General features: G+C 48.3%; 1 long non-coding RNA gene across 2 annotated transcripts; it reads left to right on the forward strand.

The window, feature by feature from the left end:
- Positions 1 to 1,380: 1,380 nt before the first annotated feature.
- Positions 1,381 to 9,053, forward strand: LOC133766613 (uncharacterized). 2 transcript variants are annotated; one of them, XR_009866728.1, is made up of 3 exons: positions 1,381 to 1,752; positions 8,222 to 8,568; positions 8,922 to 9,053. It is a non-coding gene; the product is annotated as an uncharacterized LOC133766613 (long non-coding RNA). The 2 variants fall into 2 exon arrangements; XR_009866729.1 differs by lacking the exon at positions 1,381 to 1,752 and adding an exon at positions 2,593 to 2,770.
- Positions 9,054 to 10,470: the final 1,417 nt, after the last annotated feature.

Consider the following 10,470-nt stretch of genomic DNA (forward strand, 5'->3'; position numbering starts at 1 on the left):
TCCTATTCCTTGGGGCCAGCCCCCAGGGAATCACAGGGAGTCTTTGGGAGTGAGATTTTCTGTATGATGGTGTTTGTGAGTTTGGGGGTGACAGCAGCAGGAAGGGAAGGGACATGCCTGAGGTGGTGGCAAGCCAGTGTGTGAACCCATGCCTGCGCTCACCTGGGCTCCAGGGCGTGGCAGTTCATCCAGGTGCGCTCAGGTGTGTTGGGTTACAGTGTAACTCCGTATCAGATCGCAGGTGCAGGAGGGAAACTGGGGTGTTAGCAGCTCCAGTTAATTATTCCATTGTTGGGGAAGATGGATTTCCCCTGCTCTCATTATGGGCTTGAGGCTAGGGCTGGGATTCAGATCCTCCCCAGGCCAGCTCCAGGGTCCTTCTACACAGGGACCTGCCTTCTCTGCCTTCCTACTTGATGGCTTGGACTTCAACAAGGTGGAAGCAGTGCCATCAGGAGTCTTCTCTGGATAGAAAAAGAGAGTGAGGAGACCACCTGGGCACACTGCTCCATCAACCTCCAGCTGCGCTGGCCTCGGGTCGCCCCCGACTTCAGCTGACAATGGTGACTTCCACGGGGCCAGAGGATAACCAAGTTCAAAATCACGCACAACCTGGGCTGGCATTGTGGCGCAGTGGGTTAAGCAGCCCATATAAGAGCACTGGTTCTAGTCCCAGCTGCTCCACTTCTAATCCAGCTCCCTGCTAATGAGCCTAGGAAAGCAGTGGAAGATGGCCCAAGAATTTAGACTCCTGCCATGCATGTGGGAGACCCACACGGAGTTGCTGGTGTCAGCCTGGCTCAGCCCCAGCTGTGGTGGTCACTTGGAGAGTGGACCAGATCATGGAAATTCTCTCTCTCTGTTCTCCCTCTCTCTCTCACTCTGCCTTTCAAATAAACAGAATAAATCTTTTATGAAATCATGTAGCACATGGTGGCATGTGTGGTTTATCCTTGGATTAGTCTTGGCAGCTGTCCACTTCTGCAATGTGTTGGCCGATGTGAATGTTCACCAAGTCCCAGAATAGGATCCCTCTCCCTCCCAAATCATATGGATAAATCCTTGGGCTTCTGACCTGAGAGGACTTCAGCATATGGAAAATGGAATTAAAAGAGGGGTTTATTTTGATGCAAAAAAATATCTGAAATCCTTGTGTACAACAGGTCTTCAAAAAGTTCCTGCAATGCACATTTAAGAAAAAGCTACTCATGAATTTCAAAATCTTCTGCAGCAGAATAAACGTAGCTTTCATTCCATTTCCTAGAAATGTTTTGAAGTCCCCTTTATACGTGTTTGTCATTTGGCATCGTCCCACGGGGCAGACAGGCACCCAGACAACCAGCCTGGGGCTGAGCCAGACTCGCAGCCAGAGTCCACAGTGGCTGGACTGTGTGGTCGAGGGTTGTCATACAACTCCTCTGGACCCCAGCGTTCTCCGGATACTGGCCATTGTGATCCTCGTCTTACTGGTCGTGAGCATTCATCCAGTGGGTAGGTGCCCGTGAGCGGGGCTGCAGCCTCTGCCTGCCGCACGCCAGCTGACTTGGCTGCGGCAGGGTCTGGCAGCTCCCGCCAGGAGCCCTCCCGCGAGTCAAAGGTTTGTTGTCATTTTCCCAAACTGCACAACGTGGAGACAGCTGTCTTGTTGGAACCTGGGTGCCTGGGCCCTGGGAGAAGTAGGTGAAAGGTCCTGGCGAGACACAGGCAGATCTGTCTCAAGTCCTGGCTGGTGTCACTTCTGGGGGAAGACTGGTGAGTGCAGAGAAGCATGTGGGCGGGGTGGGAGCGATTTCAGCGACAGAGGGAAAGACAGAACCCCCAGCGTGGGTCACCTGCGTGCCTGGATACGCGCTGGAAATGCCCACCTAGAAATACGGTTCTCGTCTCCCATTCAAGCTTCAATCGCCTTGGGAGCAGCAACCCCAGATGCTAATGCCAGTCATGTTTCAACATTTGGATCAAGAGTGTGATCCGGGGTTAGAGACTGGGGAGGAGGGAAGAGAGGGAGGGAAAGGGAGAGTATGGAATTCAGACCAAGGAGTGGATTGCACAATTACAAAGGGTTAGTCTGGGGCTAGGGGATTGTGTATCATCTGAAAATGGCCAAGCTCCCTGGACCTGGTGGATCCAACAATTTGGAGCTGATTAAATGTATTTTGATATCTTGCTGTGGATAACTAACAAGCTACTTGCCAAGGTATGTTTTTATCCATTTTGAAGAGACATCAATTCATTTCTTTTCTTTTTTTAAAAAGATTTATTTATTTATTTGAAAGGCAGAGTTATACAGAGAGAGGAGAGGCAGAGAGAGAGAGAGAGAGAGGTCTTCCATCTGATGGTTCACTCCCTAGATGGCCACAATGGCCAGAGCTGTGCCAATCTGAAGCCAGGAGCCAGGAGCTTCTTCCAGGTCTCCCACATGTGTGCAGGGGCCAAGGACTTGGGCCATCCTCCACTGCTTTCCCAGGCCATAGCAGAGAGCTGGATTGGAAGTGGAGCAGCCGGGACTTGAACTGGTGCCCATATGGGATGCCCGTGCTTCAGGCCAGGGCGTTAATCCGCTGCGCCACAGCACTGGCCCAACATCAATTCATTCCTTTTCCACCAAAGGATCTGTTTATTTAGTCCATATCGATCTTTTAGAAAGTGAGATAACGCTACTGATTCACATCAGCACATGATCTGAAGTGTCTTCAAACGCTTCCTTTCTGGTATCCTTACCAGGCCTCTGCTGATTCCTTGTTCTGCTGCCTGGAAGGCTGCTCCATAGGTAACATACACCCCACAGCTCTTTTTAGTCTTAGAAAGCATCTATATTTTATTAAGGTGCTAATCCTAACACCAATGAGAATCTTTCATTAGCTGACTCGATAATTCATTTTCCTTATACAGTTTTAGATCTCAATCTCCTTGGCCTATTTTGACAGTTCATGTGCAGAAGATACAAGAATCGGGATCCTGGGCACTGGGGGTCATGGGGTGGTCTAGGTCCCTGCCCTTGGCGAGCAGCCTGAATCCATCCAATTGACTGCCTCCCTTCCAGCCTTGGTTCACTCAGGTATGCGATGAGAGCAGGACTGTGAAGCAGTGGCGCCTACAGTGGGCAGGAGGCAGGAGGCCCTGTGGAGGAGAGGGCCAGGACCAGCAGGGACTGTGGCCACCTGGAGAGGTCTAAGGGGCCTAAGGGACGGGGTTCCTGGGGCTCAGTTCTACTGAAGCTTCTCTCCACCCCCTTCCCATTCACAAATCTGGATTTTTTTTAAGAATCATTATTTACACATGTTGGCAACTCATTTAGATCTTCAAGAGCTGCTGCAGGCCAATCAAGACTCATGGGTGGGGGTTCTTCGGGTGGTGTGGGCTCACAGTGACAAGGGAGACTCTGATACCTTTCCAGTCTTCACACTTCAGAGGTTGCAAGGCCAGGGAATGGAGCTGAAGACTCATCGGTGGCTACTCATCAGAGGGGCGCACAGAGGTTGAAGGACGAGAGTATGGTATCCCACACGCACGTCGGAGCCACTGGGCAGGAGTCATTCACACAAGCATGCGTCCACGCATCCATTCGGCTGTGGGTCTAGCAGCCGTGGATCCACTACCCGTCTGCCAGCCAGCAGGTTTATAAGTCCCTGCTGTGTGCACCGGGCACAGGTGGAGCCTGCGGTGGGAGCAGCCAGGGGCAAGGTCAGGGCTGGCTGTCCCCAGGTGACCAAGGGGCTCACTCAGCTGTTCATTTACCAACAGGCTGTGAACTCTGGCTCCTGTGACCTTTGATTCTGACAAAGCTGATTCTGGATAAAATTTGAAAATTGTGAAATCAGGGAAGCTCTGAATATTTACATTCCGCCCCAGAAGACATGCGTATGCGAGGAACCATCTAGAACCAATCACCGCTTCCCACCAGGAAGTCTTGCTCCAGTTCAGGGGCTGTAGAGCTGTCTGCACCGACGCTGACTGCCTGACATGGAAGCGACGGGGGCGAGACTCTGGAAAGGCGGATAGGAAAAAATGCGTTGGACTCAGACACAGAGACTTCCTAATTGTTCATCAATTAGTCATGAGCACGGGTCTTACCCACAGTCTACAAAGAGAGGTCGGAAACACAAGAGGAGAGAGAGAGTCAGGTCCCCGCTCTTGGGTCAATTGAGGTCTCATTGAGGCTCCCCATTTTTATCGAGAGAGCAGTGCAAGACAGGAGATGTGTGCAGCCAGTGAGTATGGGCAGGGACTAGAAGCTTCTGGAAGCCTCCCGAGTAGAAGAGCCTGAATCCCCGGGCAGCTGTAGTTAGGTAGACCGCACGCTGGAGTGGTCCTGGCCGTGCTGCCCCCGTGCCTGCAGGCGCCGTCTTCCCCAAGCGGTTACAGTTCCCACTGCCAGTTCTGGAGCCCAACGTCTGTGTGAGCTTGGGCCGGTTACTCACTGTCTCTGTGCCTCAGCTTCCTCACGGTTAAAAACCACGGATGAGCATAGCAACCTTGTAGCCTCACCGTGAGGAGTAAGTGAAACCATGCGCGGTAAAGGGATGATGGTGGCTTGGCAATCAATCAGCATAGCTTCATTGTTTCATGGAAAAAGAGGATTACTGATACTCCTACACCTGTGCCACCCAATACAATGCCCACCTGTGGCCACTGAGCACTTGCAACGTGGCTACGATGAATGGAGACCTGTGAAATTCATGGTGGGTTTTGAAGGCTCTGTATGTTTTTTATCTCTTATTTAATGAATATAAATTTCCAAAGTACATCTTATGGATTACAATGGCTCCCCCCCATAACTTCCCTCCCACCCACAACCCTCCCCTTTCCCGCTCGCTCTCCCCTTCCATTCACATCAAGATTCATTTTCAATTCTCTTTATATACAGAAAATCAGTTTAGTATATATAAAGATTTCAACAGTTTGCCCTCACATAGCAACACAAAGTGAAAAAATACTATTGGAGTACTAGTTATAGCATTAAATAACAGTGTACAGCACATTAATGACAGAGATCCTACATGATATTTTTTTAAAAAATTGATTAATTTTCTATGTAATTTCCAATTTAACACCAAGTTTTTTTTTCATTTTCAATTATCTCTGTATATAGAAGATCAATTCAGTATATACTAAGTAAAGATTTCATCAGTTTGCACCCAAACATAAACACAAAGTGTAAAAATACTGTTTCAGTACTAGCTATATCATTACTTCACATTGGACACCCATTAAGGACAGATCCCACATGGGACGTAAGTACACAGTGACTCTTGATGTTGACTTAACAATTTGACACTCCTGTTCATGGCGTCAGTAATCTCCCTAGGCTCTAGTCATGAGTTCCTGAGGCTATGGAAGCCTTTAGGGTTCAGAAGGCTCTGTATTTTAAAAACCAACTATTACTTATATATCAATATGATAATATTATGGATGTATTGGGCTAAATTAAATATATTAAATATTTAAATTATTATAACTGTATTAAATAATTGTTATAATCTAACCTATTTTTTATACAGAGATCATCATACTTTTTTTCTTTTTTTTTTAGACAGGCAGAGTGGACAATGAGAGAGAGAGACAGAGAGAAAGGTCTTCCTTTGCCGTTGGTTTACCCTTCAATGGCCGCCGTGGCCGGCGCATTGTGGCCGGCGTACCGCGCTGATCTGAAGGCAGGAGCCAGGTGCTTCCTCCTGGTCTCCCATGGGGTGCAGTGCCCAAGCACTTGGGCCATCCTCCACTGCACTCCCTGGCCACAGCAGAGAGCTGGCCTGGAAGAGGGGCAACCGGGACAGAATCCGGCGCCCCAACCGGGACTAGAACCCTGTGTGCCGGTGCCGCAAGGTGGAGGATTAGCCTAGTGAGCCGCGGCTCTGGCCCATACTTCTTTTTTTTAGCGATTTATTTATTTATTTGAAAGGCAGAGTGATCTTCCATCTTCTGGTTCCCTCCCCAAATGAGGGAGACAAAGAGGCCTAGGATGGGTGGGGAGCAGAGGAGGCCAGGCAGACACAGCAGCGGGGGCAGAGGGAGGGCGCTCACTCTCAGATGTGCCTGGCCCGGGTCAAGGCTGCCACATATCCTCTTACTCACCTGCACCGCTCCTTCACAGCAGAAGTTGGTTTTTATTTTATTTTATAATTATTTAAACATTTGTAGATTTGTTTTTAAAATGTGTGATTGCTTAGTATCATGTACTTCTCTAAAGTTTAACATTTTCTTCTTGGCTGATACACCATAATCGTATGTATTTATGTGGTGCAGCGCGAGGCTCTGATACAAGTAATGTATCATCAGGGTGTTGATCATTAGGTGACCGGCCTTTGGCACCAACCACTTCTCCACGAGGAGAATACTGCTTTGGTTTTCAGGACAATCTTTGAAGTGAGCCACGCTCCTCTTGCCAGGACTTTCATGCATCAACTAAAAAACACGCTCAGGCTAGAACGTCATGCTGGGGCCCCGATCTCAGGGAGCAGAGCCCACAGCACCTGCTCGTTGCACTCCAGGAATGCATGGGGCGAGCAGGAGGGAAGCTGAGAACAAAGGATTCTGCAGCAGTTGGGCCTGGAGGAGGCAGCGGGAGCGGGGGCCTCCTGGGGCAGGAGGGATGGCTCATGCTTGGTAGGACCCAGCTTGGTCAGACGCCAAGTGAAACACCAGGAAACGCGCTCACTGCTCTGGCGCTCATCTGGCACCGCGTGTATGTGCCTGCGGCCGTCACTGCCATGGGGATGGAGGTGGTGCTGTCCTTGGCTGTGCCTATGTCACCACCAGCCTGGTAGGCAGCGGGACAGGTGAGACACACAACAGAGACCAGCACGGGGGATGGTGATGGGGCAGAGTATCTGCAGAGGAGACTCTACCTGTGCATACATACACAGCTAACAACAGGGCTTCAAAGACACGAGGGCCTAGTACAAGGGGAGGGGAAACAGGCAGAGCCACAGTCGGTTGGAAACCTCACGATGTTTTGTTTTCCTCTGCAGCACCGGAAGACTAGAATATAATTCATTTTCTCTTGCCTTCTTGAAAAATTGGAAGACTAATAGATTCCCTTAAGAGAAGGAAATCAACTTTTTTCCATTGATGATTATTCTGTCTTAGAAACTAATGGGCCATGGAGAATGGCTATAAAAGCAAAGAGGCAGGAGAGAGTACCTTGGGGCACAAACAGGGGAGGGGGAGGGACCCCGAGGAGCAGACATCAAAGATGGGAGTGGGGCCGGCGCCGTGGCTCAACAGGCTAATCCTCCGCCTTGCAGCGCCAGCACACCAGGTTCTAGTCCCGGTTGGGGCGCCAGAGTCTATCCCGGTTGCCCCTCTTCCAGGCCAGCTCTCTGCTATGGCCCGGGAAGGCAGTGGAGGATGGCCCAAGTGCTTGGGCCCTGAACCCCATGGGAGACCAGGAGAAGCACCTGGCTCCTGGCTTCGGATCAGCGCGATGCGCCGGCTGCAGCGGCCATTGGAGGGTGAACCAACGGCAAAAAGGAAGACCTTTCTCTCTCTCTCTCTCTCTCTCTCTCTCACTATCCACTCTGCCTGTCCAAAAAAAAAAAAAAAAAAGATGGGAGTGGACGGGAGTCTAATAGAATTGCACATGGCTCAGGCAGAGTTCAGGGGACAATGAGGCCTCACCTGGGTGCATGTTCCCCGGGGGAGGTGGATCTCCTGGCACTGAGAGCCTCAGCCCTTCTGAAGCTTTCCCTAGTTCCCCTAGTGAATGGATGCCACTGGACCCAAAGGGAGTGTGTGAACTGTGACACCGGGTGTGAACGGTGAGAACAGGTGTGAACAGCGGCAACAGGTGTGAATTGTGTGGTGACACCGGGTGTGAACAATGACAACAGGTGTGAATAATGACAACAGAGGTGAATTGTGCGGTGACACCAGGTGTGAACGGTGACAACAGGTGTCTAGGCAGTTATTAACAGTCACAAAAACAGTTTGAAAATGAAAGGAAGGGCCTTCAGGTGTCTTGGTGCAGCCCGACTCCAGAACTCATTAAATCTTTTGGAAAGTGTGGGGAGAGAGACGGTGATAGTGAAATTGGATTATCAGCTTGGTTCATGGAAGTTTAGAGTTGAGTTAATTTATTTCTTCCTCCCTATACGTACAACAGTATGACTTTTATTTCTGTCTCGTTCTCCTCATCCCCTCCCTCCTCCCTCTCCCTCTCCTCTTCTTTTTTTTTCTCCCCCCTCCCCATTATCACTCTTTCTTTCTTCTCTCTCCTTAGGATGTCGACTGGACTTCCGGTGTGGTGTTGATGGGAGTGGTGAAGAATCTTGCTTTGCCTTGTGTTGGATCTAGAGGGAAGAGCTTCATTCTTCCACCATAAAAATGACCATTCTTATTGGACGTTTGTACGTGACCTTTACCAGGTTAAGGCAATTTCCTGTTGCTCGCAGTCGGCTGAGAGTTGTTACCGTGAGTGGATGTTGAATTTTGTCAAATGTGTATTCTGCGTCTATTCAGCAACCACATGGTCTTCTTCTTCAAGCTGTTAGTACTGTGGGACACGTTGATCGATTTTCAATTTGTGAACCAACCAAGAATTCCTGGAATAAACCTCTGTTGCTCGTGGTATATTATCCTTTTTATATATAGACAGATTCTATTTGTTGGTATTTTGTTACATCTATGGCACTATGTAGACCCCTATTCTGCAAGGGATACAGGCTAAGATCCCCAATGGATGCTGGAAACCATAGTTAGGGTAGTTCAGAACCATAGTTAGGGTAGTTCAGAACCCCAGCTATACCACATATTTTTCACATATATAAGTACATCCATACCCAGGAGAGGTTTAATTGGTAAGTTAGACACCATAAAAGATCACCAATAATAAAAGAGAATAATTATAACAATGAACTATAATGAAAGCCATGTGTGTAAGGTCTCTATAACCAACCTTATTGTCCTTTCACACTTTACAGCCATGGTTAAGTAAGGGTGACTTGCACACAGGTGCTGTGGTACCACAACTGAACTGACAAGCAACGTGACCCAGTGGCTAGTGGGCAGGCACACGTCCAGCAGGGGAGAAGCCAGACGAAGGGACGGATCGTGGCCTGGATGTGACACAGGGGAAGGTGCGGGATTTCCTCATGTCAGCGCCATGTGCAAGTTCAAGTGTGCTTGTTCTCTATTTCTGGAATTTTTCAGTGACTGTTCCCGGACTGTGGTTAGCCACACAAGTAACTGAAACTGGGGAAGCAAAACCACAGATAAGGGGGATTACTGTATTTGCATCTGGGTTCATGACGGAAAATGGTCTAGATTGCTTTTCTTACAATATCTTTGGTGTTGGCATTACAGTAATGCTGATCCCATAAAACGAATTGGGAAGAGAGCCTGCCTCTTCTCTTTTCTGGACAAGATTGTGCAAAATTGAGTGACTTTGGGTAATGCATGTCTCCAAGGAATTCCTCCATTTTATTGATGGCTGACATCAAGGAAATAGAGTTGAGCGCAGAATTCCTGTTTAAGCTTTTAACAACACTGGTGTCTGGCGTGATGTCACCTCTTCATTTGGGCTTTGGTGTCTTCTCGCTCTCAGTTTCCCTGCTCAGTCTCGTGGCAGTTTTATTAATTTTGCCAAAGGAACAGATTTGGTTTCACCGTGTTCCTCTCTCGCTTCTGTTTTCGTTTTCATTGTTTCTGCTGGCATCATCACAATTTCCTTCCTTTCACTTGATCTGTGGTTATTTTGTGCTTCTCTTCTAGTTCCTTAACATGGAAGTTCAGATGATGGAGTTTTCTAGTTCATGCATTTAATTTTTATAAACTTTCCTGTAAGTCCCGTTTTAGCTGTGTACTGCATTTTGATGTTACAATTTCACTTTTATTCCATTCAAACTAGGCGTTTGGTTTCCATTGACATTTTCTATTTGACTCATGGGTAATTGAAAAATACACTTTTTACTGTGAAGGTTTTGAGGGTTTTCCCTATAACTTCTGTTACTGATGTCTAATTTAATTCTGCTATTGTCTGAGAACATATTTTTCAGAGTTCCTAGTATTTTTTGATTTGTTGGACAATATTTGATGACCCAGAATGACACCTGTCTTGGTGAAAGCGCCCCATCCTCTTGGAACCATTACGCATTCTGCCGATCTTGATGGAACGTTGTAGAGAAGTCGCTGGGTCAGCATGGTTGGCAGTGGTATTCAGGCCTTTTGTATTCTTATGTACGTGCTGTCTTCTTGTTCTATCAGTTTTTTTGTTTCATGTTTTGTAGATATGCTGTCATTCCATATCATCTTAGAAGTGTATTTTCCCTTTGCAGACTTGGCCCATGTATTATCCTTGGGCCCCTGCACCCACGTGGGAGACCCAGAAGAAGCTCCTGGCTCCTGACTTCGGATTGGCTCAGCTCTGGCCATTGTGGCCATCGGGGGAGTGGGCCAATGGATGGAAGACCACTCTCTCTGTCTCTATCTCTCTCTGTAATTCTGTCTTTAAAATAAATAAAATCTTTTTTT

The sequence above is a fragment of the Lepus europaeus genome, chromosome 9 (genome assembly GCF_033115175.1).
Source record: "Lepus europaeus isolate LE1 chromosome 9, mLepTim1.pri, whole genome shotgun sequence".
NCBI classification, from domain to species: Eukaryota; Metazoa; Chordata; class Mammalia; order Lagomorpha; family Leporidae; genus Lepus; species Lepus europaeus.